The following is a 12,872-nucleotide window of genomic DNA, read 5'->3' as shown; positions in this document are numbered from 1 at the left end:
TCTGAGACTATCCTCTCTCCTCACTTCCCCTCCCCATGTTTTCCTCTCCTAGGCTCCCCCCATTTTAGTAGTCTTTGTGGTTATTGAGCCCACCTGTACAAGCCAGGATATTCTACTTAAGACTGCATGTTGGCTGATACCATTCTTCTGTGATCTTTTGTCTATTTTTGGAGAAACTCATACATGGCAAGAATGAACACACAGGCATGGGGAAGGCTGGCTCTCTGCCTCCAACACTCAGAAAAGGTGATAATACATATAAGCACTCCCATAGGAGACCGTTTTCAATTTTTAGCTCATATATTTCCTTGTTCCTTAATTGTACAGTACTGACAAATTTTTTTAATTATTTCACTTATTTTTTTAGATTAAAATACAGTTATACCATTCCCCTATTCACTGTCCACTATCCAAACTCTCCCACATTCCCTTCTTTCCAATCTTTCAGTTATGACCTCTTTTTACATTAACTGTTATTATATACATATAGTCAATATGTATATGTATATACATATGCATGCATATGTCTAAATGCATGAATACAACCAGATTAGTCTGTATAATGCTACTTATATTCATGTTTTCAGGATTACCATTTGGATAATTGACTATTTTTCCCACTCCAAGATTTCCTTGTTTCTCTATTGTTCTTTTATTACGGTTGAGACCTCATGGGCTTTCTCCTCTGTTTAACTCATGTTTAGGCAGTCATTTTGGTGAGATTTTATGAGTGTGATTTCTGACATTCCTGAGAGAGACAATCTCATAAAAAAAAAAACTTCTTGATTTTCTGCCTCTTAACATCTTTCTGCCCCCTCTTCACAATGATCCCTGATCATTATGGTGTGGGAGTTAAAAACATCATTCAAAAGAATTATTTCAAGTACTTAATTCCTTCAGAACTTTGCTACTTGTATCAGAAAAAAAAGGTAATATGCCACTTAATTTTTAAGGAAATGAAGGCAAAAGACAAGTGAATCCAGCTGCTTAGTCACATGCTCACTTTTGACTTTCTCTTTTATAGAAGAAAAGTAGTCAATAAGCCAAATTGTGCACATTTCTTAGAGTTACCAAAGGTAAAAAACAGAGCACAGCTGAAGACACAGGAGGGCTAGGGAGTGAGCAGTCTGTACCCACCAGGTGACTACTTGTTGGAATCAAATGAAATGAAACCACCTGCTGTGTTTCCATATAAAACCATGATGAAAACATGATAAAATCTGGGACGGAGTTCTGTGCTTTGGAGAAGTAGTTTCTAACAGTGTTTTAAGCCAATATTTTGTTTTCCATTGACATATTATCACAAAAGAGACAAAATAAAATTTTGTTAAAAGAAAGCATTTCTACAAATACTTTGTAATAACTTAGATGAGTGTTAAGAAACTATCTTCTGAATGAAGTATAAATATTTATAATGCAAGTACAAAAGTATGAGGCAATTTTGTTACAGAAATTATAATGACTTAATTTCAAGGTGTTTTATTATAGAAATAAAGTGAATTTAAGGGTAAAGCCTTATAGAAATAAAATAATTAGTTTTTCATATCTTTTTATTTAAATTTATTGAACATTTTCTTTTAACTATGCAATAAGAATACTTTGCATAAAATGAAAATTTCCCCATTAAATTGAAAAAAAGTTATTTTAATAAAGAATTATCACCTATAATATTTTTTAAAATGCACATGAAAGTCAGTGTTTTGCTTCACTGAAACTCAATTTTTGACCAAATGTAATACTCAATATTACTTTCTTACAAATATCACTTTATATTGCCATCTTTCCAAGGTCAAGTATATAAACTTTCACTAATACAGACAATAAAAATAGTATTGTATTTCTTTTATGGCTGTGTTAATTTTTAGAGCAAGGTTACAGAAATTGTCCCAAATTAAAAATGTGCTATATGTGTGTGCTTATATATGTGAAATATTGTGCTACATACAGATAAATGCACATTCTCTATTTTTAAGATTCATAAAACCTATGTGGTAATAATATACACACAATTTTTAAGGAGTTAGAAGCATGAATTAAGTATATAATTAATTTAAAGGCTTAATAATCTTTATTGTATATTGAAGGGTTTTAGGGAGCAGACAAAAGTCTTAATAATACATTTTACCACTCCCAAACAATTAATTTAAACAAATGAAAATATGAAATCTATGTACTATGAAGTAGAATTTTGAGCCAGACTAGAAAAATCAGAATACCACATACCACTAAGCTAATAATTGGGTATTAAAATTAAAAAAAGACTCGTTGACAGTCCCATACATCACATTACAACACATCTGTAGGGTTTACCTTATTGTGTGAACAACTTTAATGTCTGGACTTTATATGACTTTGCTGTTGGAACACCACTGTGTAGTAATTATATTACTATAACTGGTGTGTATGGAGAAAATATGGGACACAGAAAGCTAAAGTAAGTATTCAAATCAATACTTCAGCGGAAGTATTAAATGAACAAATTAGATGGATGCTCAATGTGGTTTAGTAGCAAAGGCCTGAGCTTCCAGTGCATTTCTTGCCTGTTGGAAATTCTACACACGGCTTTTTGCTTCCCTGTGCAAGGGGGCTGATATCTCCTTGTTAGCTATTCTCTTCTTTAATTTAAAAGAAAAATGCAAAGAAGTAAATATTTACTGAGCATTAGAGTGTCAAGTACAGACACTGTGAAGTAGAGGAGAGAAGGCCAACACATTGCTTACTTCTGAGGTCCTGTTTGGTGATAGTTTGCTCATTGACTAGTGAGTATACTACTCAATGGATTGAATGCAAAAACCCCTTGAAAATTAGCTTTCATGTGCTCTAAGACACAAAATGGTGAGAAGTATAGATCTTTTGTTTACAATACAGTAAAGTCCATTGGATGGACATTGTAACTGATTATTGCTGGATCATTAAACTACAACATTTTCAGGTATATTTCTAAAGTGGATGTTGGTTCTGTACATTGCTGTTGAGTCCCTAATCAAGTGAAGTTGCCATTTAAATTTCATATGAACTTTGGATGAAAAGGACATAAATGCATTCCAAATATACTTTCAAATATGAAATGTGAGCCCAATTTTAACAGCTTCTGACAGCTTAATTCACCGAAAATAGTGGGGTACATTTTCAAAGCAGCATGCTTTGATTTAGTCATGCGGTTCATGTTTTTTTAATGGTAGTTGCTCTGTGAAATCACTACAAAACACCCTGAACACTCACACAACTGTATCAACCTAAAGGATGGGACGCAAATCGAACCAAAAGAGGGAAAGAGCCAATTAACCTCAGCTCAAAAGATAGTTTCCATTTTCTCTTGATTTCTGTCTTCTTAGGCTTTATTGAAATTTCAGAACTAGCAATTTTAAAAGATTTTAAAATTTAATCATATACTGTATGTGTCACGCTTCAAAAACCAGTGTAGCTCAGGATATTACTAACAAGTATGGATCAATTAACCTATCAATCTTCCATCCTTAGTAGCCGAGCATTCCAATTAGATGTAATCATATTAATTACAATCAAATCAAATATCCAGTAGCAAAATTTTGGAGAGTTTTAACTCATCAGCTGACCTCTTTCCTCTCATATTATTAACAACTTATCACAGATGAAATATGTTCATGGACATTGCCTTTTAAAAATAGGTAGGATCACATCTCTAAACTAATGAGTCATAAAATTATGGCCAGTTGTTAGCCTTCAAGCATAAATACTGCTGGCACTCTCTTATTTCGCTCTCAGTTTGATACCATCAGTTTAAAATCTACCTGATATGGAAGATTAATAAACACTGAATAATTCACTGGAGTCTGTTGGATTTTTTAATTGTCACTGACTTGAACTTACCAGTGTCACAATATAAAAAACATTCAGCAGGATTTCTCTGTGTCTCCCTTAACTACCCATGTCCAGTAGAGAGTCCTGTCAAAGCCAAGTTCAACAACACGACTTTGCCATGCAATTCTTGTAAATCTGACTGTTACAAAGGATCTGTCTTTATGGCAGTGCTCAGAGCAATCAGAGAGAAGACAAAGATGTGGGCATCAGAGGAGAGATTCCTTTCCAGTTTACTCCATCATGAGGCAGTACAAGCTTTCTAATGTTTTCTATCCACACAGAAAAGATCTGTTCTTTGTGTTTTGGTTTCATTCTCTAATGATGATAAGTGCTGTGGAATATTCATACACCAAGTGAAAATGTATTGCTGTAATTATTATAATAAAAGGCTGAAGAGACAATAGCTAGGCAGGAGGTATAGGTGGGACTTCTGAGTAGAGACAGAAAGGAAAGAAGTCTAGAACCTTGAGGAGATGCAAGAAGACATGGAGAAAGCAAGATATGGGGTATGTGACAGAATGCAGATTAATAGAAATGCGTTATTTTAAACCATAAGAGCTAGTTAAAAGCAAGCCTAAACTAAGGCCAAGCTTTTCTAATTAATAAATCCCCGTGTTGCTGTTTGTGAGCTGGAGGCCCAAAGATAAGTCTGACTACAGATATGAACATGATTTCAGATGTTAATTCACACGTCCTTTTAACAACTTTCTTTTGAAAACAAGCAACACACATTGTTTAGTTATTTTAAAAATTTAGGTTTTATAGGTCTCATCAAAAGTTACCATGCATATTTATAGAAATGAAAGTAAAATAAATGTTATAACTTTGTATGAACATGAAGCATGGCATTGGATGCTTCCAGACTTTGACCACAGAGTAGTAAGAATTAATCATTTTCTATAGAAATATATTGAGGATTTCCAGATGTAGTTTGCTCTGAGCAGTACATTGTTTAAGGCAATATATTAACAGTCCCATGATCCCATGAATAATGCTTATTTGTGTATTATACAATTATTTGGGAACTCACACATAAATGTTGAGGTGAGACTTACAAAAGTCATATGATTTAGAATAGATATGAATGAAAAGTATTTTTTTCAGGAAGCTGAAGAAACAAGAAAGGGCAAGTTGAGCTGAAGCATGCATCTATGTCCCTGCTCTCTTCTGCAGATAATGTGGCCAGCCACCTCAGACTCCTGCCACCGTGGCCTCCTCACCATGAGAAGTTGGACACTTAGACCGCGAGTCAACCAAAATAAACCCTCCAAAAGTGTGATCTTATGGTGTTTTTCACTGCAACTTGGAACTGGAAGCCTTCTTCATCTATAACGACTTAGTCTTCTTATTTTCTTGCTTTGTATCAAAGTGGACATTTTAGCATGGAAGTACAAAGTACTATGGCTGGTGCCTGTTGTCATTACATATTAAAAATCATGGAAAGGACTGGAAATGCTTGAAAGATAGGCAAATAGAGAAGAATTAGATGTGCTCCACTGTCACTCGACACATCCTTCATAGGAATCTTTTACTGGGTGTTGATCAAGTTACAATCATCTTTGTGGGCGAAGACGTGAGGCTGCAGCTCCTGTTCCTGCCACTGGGCCTGTTGCTTGCTTCTTACATCTTGCCATGATGAACTTCCTTTCTAGAACCATGAGCCTAGGAAAACTATTACTTCCATCAGTGACCCTTGGTCAGTTTTTACCACACCAAAAAAAACAAAAAAAAAAGTAATCCACACACATAGGGAAATAGCAATGTCTCCAGCTTTACACCATTCTGGACAACTTGGCAGTTTCCTCTGACACCCTGGGTCCTAGTCTATCACCAATGGTTGCTTTCAAGTCCTTCTGCTTTAAATGTCAGTATGCAAAATACATTCTGAATAGGACAGATGATCCCTGGTTTCCAAATGAACTTACCTACCTTGTTTTATTTTTAATGCAAGTCAAATAACTTGGAGACAGAAAATATGGACTATAACACACTTCATGTAGTGAAGTCCGGAAGAAAGTCATGAATAAATGTGAATTTAACTTTACTAATTGTCATGGTGGTTCTGATGCTATTTCCATGTTTTAAATGAATTCCATTTGAAAATAACTTCTCAAATGTGTATACCTCTTTCAGAACATGAAGTTGCTTTCAGTTGTGTGGTTCACCTCTGTTCTCAGTCAGGTTTTGCCATTTACTTGGCAAGATATGAACCTAATATAAATCACTAACATACTAAAAGCACTTTAGGGTTTGGGGAATAGCTATATCTGCTATTTCCCTTTTTGTTTCTCTCCAGAAAGGAATTGTAGGCTTATATTTTTGCAACAAATAAAAATAGGTTCAAATAAGGAAGTGGAATAAAACAGGACAGAAACACCTGAAATTGCTCTCACAGGCGTTACCTTCTGAAGTCTGAGGAAAATGTTCATGATGAAAAAGAATCGGAGGAGACGTTTATATCTATTTCCCTTTGATTCCACTCCTTTTAAAATTCTTCTATTGACTTCAGTCCGAGAAGAAATGAATGAAAACAATCTAAAAACCTGTGTTTAGAGAAAGTCAGTCGTGATTTTGGGAACTTGAAGGACTTGAACTTTAACTTACAAAAGCCAAGAGTACGGATAGCTTGTATCATTTGTAATCCTATAGGTTTCTGATTAAAATGCATTTCAGACTAATAACCAACATGTAATAAAAGGGTCAATGAAAAATATTTGAAAAATCATTTCATCCATTAAGTTGTTCAAGAAGGACAGGACAAGCCATTTCCCTTACTCATGGCAAGCTCACCACCAGTGACTGGTTTATTGTATACTTGGTTGTGTTCAAGACAATAGCAAGATAAACATCATCGTCTCTCTGTGGACACATTAATTAGATTCAAAGGCCATTGTTGTTCGCATCATTGCAACTCAGCCTACATATCATTGTCTTTAGAACTGTCTGTGGAATGGATAATCCTCCCTCTTTGCAGCACTCCCTGCTTCTATCACCCATGTGCCACCGAGTGTGGTGGCACTCTGGGACTCACAGAAGCCAGTTGCCAACAATTGACAAATAAAACTCAACACAAAGAAAGGTTAACTTGCCCTTCATAGGAAAGCCTATCAAATTTTTTGTTTGAAAACATAAAAACAGGCCCTTTTGTTGTTTGAGGGTAAGCTTTACCAGGGAAACTGCAATTCCCATAGTGCTTTTCAAATTCTCACAAAGGATACTAGGGATACTAGACACTGCCTCTGTTTCCAGTATCAATAAAACTGGAGAATAATTGCACTTATAATGATTTCAGTTTTGGCACATTTCACTAATTATTTTATCCATATTTATATATATGCTTATATACATCTTCAGACATACACATATATCCTGACATAAAACATCTTTATAAACAGCACATATTCCTTTACACTTTTTCTGTCACTAATAACAGTAATAATATGTTACATCAAAAAATCAGACTTTGAAGATAAATCTCAAGTCTCAAATTCAGACACTTTTAAATTTAGGAGAAAAGTTAAAACTTTCCTCTGAGTTTTTCAACTGCCTAATTAGTTCTCTCCTCATTTTATAATTAGAAGCAAAATGAGTCTCTCTTGTGAAAAATCTTCTTTAGTTAGGGACAATATCATTAGCCGTGTAGTTTTAAAGGGTATTGTGCCCTTGGTCAAACTGTGTCCACTTCATGAGATAACAAGGATTCTACACTCACAAGCATGTTTGTGTGTATTTGGCCTGGTGTAGGCTTGCTTGGCTATCTAGTTACAAAGTTCACAAAAGTAGAAGTGATGTGGCCATAGACACTCAACAGAAACTACTCCTCAGGCATGTTGTGAATCAGAGGGGCATGGCTTCTCTAGTATGGGTAAGGTCTAGTTTGTAACCTCAGCACAGCACACAAGAGGACCCCTGCTCCTGAGTAAACCAGGACTGTCGCCCCTTGTACCTTTACAAGATGGATTGTTTATGATATTGCTTTGCTGCAGCTGGAATGGTCCTTATGAGGCTGGCCATGATGTAGTGCAGACTTGACCTTGGAATTCAGGATGCTAGTCCATTACGTAGATGCAGTGTTCTGTCTTCCACTATGTAGCATTCCTTTCTTGTCAACTCCTAGAAAATGCAGGGCATCTCCCAGACAGAAAGCCGTCAGTGGGGAACACAAGACCAGCAGAACAGGGCAGAACTGGTGACACATTTTGACAGCTTTTCCTCAAGGCTAGATGTCTCCTTTTGATTGAGTTGCGTGACCCATGTAAGCATGTATTAAAATGTTTTCTCTCACGGTATCGTGCCCTGATTTTGCTAGACACAGTACAGAGTCTGGAACCTTCTAAAGACAACATTGTAAGATGTTATGATGGTTTTGCAGCTAGCTTTCTGAAGCCCATTTGATTTCCTTCCTTCTAGCCTCCGTCAATACTCCCTTAAAACCCCAGTTTTTAAATCTTATGTCACTTTCAATGGATTCCAGTTGCTCAGAAAAAAAACAAAAATTGCATGTTGCTATTTGTTTGCTGACTAAGTTTGTCAATTAATCATTACACATCTCCTTTCTACCTCTTCTTGAATTTTCAATGAGGGGTTTTGGAAGGCCCCAGTCTTAACCTCTGGGACTCCCTTTGCCCCCAACTCCTGAACCTGAGTCTATATAGAAAACTTTTAGTGTGACTGCAATGACCGATGCATTAACTACTATAGCTTTGCAGTCCCCAGTGATGCAATAACTGGGACTCCGTGATTTATTTTTAAGTCATGTCACTGCCTACGTGTTAGCTTCTGTTCCTGTGTGCAAGCATCAGGTCAAATCTTTTACCCGCTCTCTCTTTGCTGAAGATGACTTGAAAGTTACTTTCTGTCCATGTCTGGAAACGCGCGCTGTGCTGGTTCCTCACATGTCTCCCAGTCCCCCCAAATATTAACCCACAACTGCTCCAGAATTTCCCAAGTTTTAACCTACATGCTCACAGTCCTCACATGGCACTGAAGTCCCTGATATATTAAACTCCCTCTGCTGCAGAATTAACCAAGCTTCCACCCAGAGATTCAGTTTGATGACAAATTGCTAAACCATTATTTAGATTGTTTTTCAATATATGCCAGGAAATTCTCTCTTTCAGTTCTGTAGTTCCTGCAAAACTATGTATCTGAAACACTCATGCCTGTATGAAAAGCTCCATCCTTTCATACTCAGCCCCTGACTCCTGCCGACTCACACTCTGCATCCACCAATTAAGCTATTGGAGGCTGAGTGTGTGAAAAGAAATATATCTGCCATTTTCATTAAATAATATTTCACAAAGAATTGCATAACATTTACAGTGCGTTAGATTCTATCCTAATCTAAAGATTACTTGAAGTTTACAGGAGGCTGTTTACACAAAATAAGCAAATATTAACGAATTAACCGTCACATACTCTGACACACACAGTGTGTCCCAGGAGTGATACCATGTTGATACCACAGATATTAAAAGGCAACCATTTTGCAAGTATGCATGTGCTTATACATGTTGATGTACATATGAAACTATGAATGTGCATGTAAAGTGTATTATAAACATAATATACCTGTATTTGACTGAATATTTATGAATATAAGCACACATATTTTTCATGGGTGTACCTAGAGTAATGTGAATATTATTTACAAACACACATAGGTATATATAAATATATATGTGTGTATAATAATGAAAACAGACAATGCTAATTATATGTGTGTGTCTATATAAATGTCTGTATGTATATATACATATTTATTCATCTTTTTATAAATGTTGCTAGATCTTTAGGTATAATATGAAGTTCACTAGACTCTACAAGTTTGTTACCAGTAATTTTCAATTTGTTGCAATTTTTTCTTCAACGTATTTTTCTGAAATGTCTGGAGATATGTATTTATGCTAACTGAGCAGTAGGGGTGTCTCGTCATTTGTAGATGGGTTGTTAAACCTGGTGTACTGTATAGACCAGAAATTAATTAAAAGAAACTTTCTGTTCCCTATGGTCCTTTGTGTCAAGATAGAGAAATCTTTTCTTATATGTTTCTTTGCCAGCAGTGGTCATTGAAGAATATCTTTTCCCACCCTTGTCACTCACAGTTCAACTTTTTAAACTGAAAACTGTATGTTCACAGAATATGATTTGACTATGGATGAAAAGCATTTAGGTCAGGCAAATAAAATTTGCAACTATGAGTTTACAATCTCCAAGGAAGATATGAATTGTCTATGTAGCATCAAGCACTGACTTTGACAGTGACATGGATAGAAGGTGACTGGTTTTCAGTGACACACACAGAGAAGACCAACTCAGGGATATGTATTAATTACTAGGAAGGTACAAAATTACAGTTACCTTGTGCACTCTTAATTATAACGCTTTTTTAACAATAATGTTAAAATATTATGTGAGTTCAACTGAGAACATATTTTTTCCTCTTTCTAGTGAAACTTTAACAATTACTTGATTGAAGATCTGAGCTGTAGGTAGCTGTAATTTTGCAGACGCGTTATATTATCTCTGATTCCTTAAGTGTTGACTCATTTTGTACTGTCTGAGAGCTGAGAAGATGTCTTTGGGGAAATTCTAAAAATATCTTTGTGTTTTCCTACTATTGCTTCAATTTTATGTCTCTGATGTATGCTTGAAATTATATTCAATATAATTTCACAAGAAATTTGAAAACTCTGAAAAAAAGAGAAAGAAAAGCTCTCCCCACATTTAGTACCCTCATACTTAGTATTATTTAGCAATATATGTGACTAGAGTTTATACTCAAATACTCCCCAAATCTAATTTGACTGTGGAATGGGGTTCAATTTCCACGGTGATATAAAATCTCAATCAGATAGCATAGCACCTATTCGTGTGAGGTTCAAGGTGATTTAGCTTAAAGCCTTAAAGATTCTATGGAACTGGCTTCAGATAACAAAGTAGTTTTCACAATCCCACACTGTCCATAGCTTTTAAATTATATTTCTTTACACCATCAGAGACTTTATACTTTCTGCTATAAAACCTGCTATTTAGTTACAAAAATTAATTATCATTGAAATCAATAATTTCAGCCCACTGATATTGCAATCCCTGAAACTACAGCCACAGTTCAAATCCCTCTGAATGAAAATTGAACTCTATGATGTTTTTGTGGGGATTTTTGTCATGAAATCAAATGGTATCAGCGAAGAAATGCATGTGTTCGATAACTTGCATTCTTTATTACGCTGATATTTTGTGTCATTTATTTTTTGTTTAGTTTAAGGTGTAATATGTTTTGTTTTGTTATGATTGAGGTGAGATTTTGCCACAGGAGAAATGATTATATAAAAAAGAATGAATGTTCTAAGATTTAGTATATTGGGAAACATGAAGAAAAACTTAAAATATAAGAGCAAATGTATTAATGCAAAATCAATCTTTTTAAGAGGTTATGTTTTTCCTACAAGTTCCTGGATTGTTTACTTAATCACACACACACACACATATTAAAGAATGATCTTGGATAATATATATATATAATTATTACAAAATGTTTAAAATACACATAATATTTATTTGTTAATGCAGAGGTAATAAAAATATTAAACCAATTTTGTTAGGTCATCCTGATGATTACTTATTTTGATATGAGCTTGGCTTTTTTTCTTAACTGAAGCTGATATTATTCACACAATGTTAAACATCCATATGGAAAGCGAACATTTTAGTCACATATCCAGATGTTTGTCTACATTAAATCAAACCAATCTTTACTTTGGATTCTCATTTTGTCAGAAAGATTACATTCTTCATCTCATAAAATCTATTCTTAGTACCAATTCCTTATTCACAGCCAAATTATGATCTAATAAGTCAGAAGTGCATGTCTGGATTTCCTTACAGACAAAGTGAATTGCAGTGTGCATCAGTAGATGATGATGAGGAGAATCACAGCATTTAGAGCTACAGGGACTTTGTAAATGTCTGCCTCAGCACAATCATTTAACAGAAGAGAAAGTTGGTACCTGAGTCATCAAACAGCATGTCAGTTATCACACAGTTTTTATTAACGTCTGCTCACCTGCTTTTTTAGTACCACCATGTTCTCCATGTCAGCAAATTTATTATCTATTTACCATTATTTGGATGATTCAAAGAATTTACAAACATATTTAAACCAAAATGGCCAAGTAGATGTTTTCAGTTTTCACAAAGAGGAAGGAATGCTGTAGGATTTCTATAACACTGAACCTAGCAGTTTCAATGCAAAAATTAATGTGGGCCTTTACTTGGGAATGCTTTCACTTCTATAGGCTTTAACTTATCATCTTTAAATTGAAGCTATTCTTGGGAAAGATCATATGGTATACGGCATTCACATATCATGAGGATACCAAATTTGAAAAGAAGAGTTAACAAAAGACACAAAAACTAGGATACATAAGATTATGTATGCAAATTGTTGGCAAATTATTTTCATTATATATGTGCAATATCCTAATTATTCTGCTTGAGCAGGGAAGAACATTAAAGCCATGGGTACCAAAATAACTTGCTCACTTTATTATATAAGTAAAACATAATTAATAACCATTGTTATTTTGTTGTAAATAAAATTAGGCTAGAAAATATATGACAGGGCAAGAATCTTTAAAATATTCATGCATCAATATTACATAATTAAAAGTTAAAAGATCTATGATATGTACTTGGAAATAATGTAGGATGATCCTAAATTTATGTAAAGAAATTATTATTGGACAATACATAAAGAGTAAGAGAACTGTGCAATAGAGTGCTCTGAAATCATCATAGAGTCAGAACTAAAAGATATGGTTCAGAAATTCAATTTGAATCCAAGGAAGATGAAATATTCAGAGATTTTTTGATAGATATGTAACACCATGTCCATTGGCGGAAAAAAATGATTTTCCCATTATAATAACTTGTCTCTAAAAGTCAGAAAAAAAGATGAAAATTATGTTGAGTTTAATAATCAATAAGAGATATAGACTGGTTGACTAAGAAGTTGCCATCTCAGAAATAAT

General features: G+C 34.6%; 1 protein-coding gene across 6 annotated transcripts in view; it reads right to left on the bottom strand.

The window, feature by feature from the left end:
• Window positions 1–12,872, bottom strand: part of Lrp1b (LDL receptor related protein 1B) — a 1,777,797-nt gene that overhangs the window by 1,640,897 nt on the left and 124,028 nt on the right. The window lies entirely within an intron of this gene.

Source organism: Chionomys nivalis, chromosome 22, assembly GCF_950005125.1.
Source record: "Chionomys nivalis chromosome 22, mChiNiv1.1, whole genome shotgun sequence".
NCBI lineage: Eukaryota > Metazoa > Chordata > Mammalia > Rodentia > Cricetidae > Chionomys > Chionomys nivalis.
This window is presented reverse-complemented; position numbering and strand designations above follow the sequence as displayed.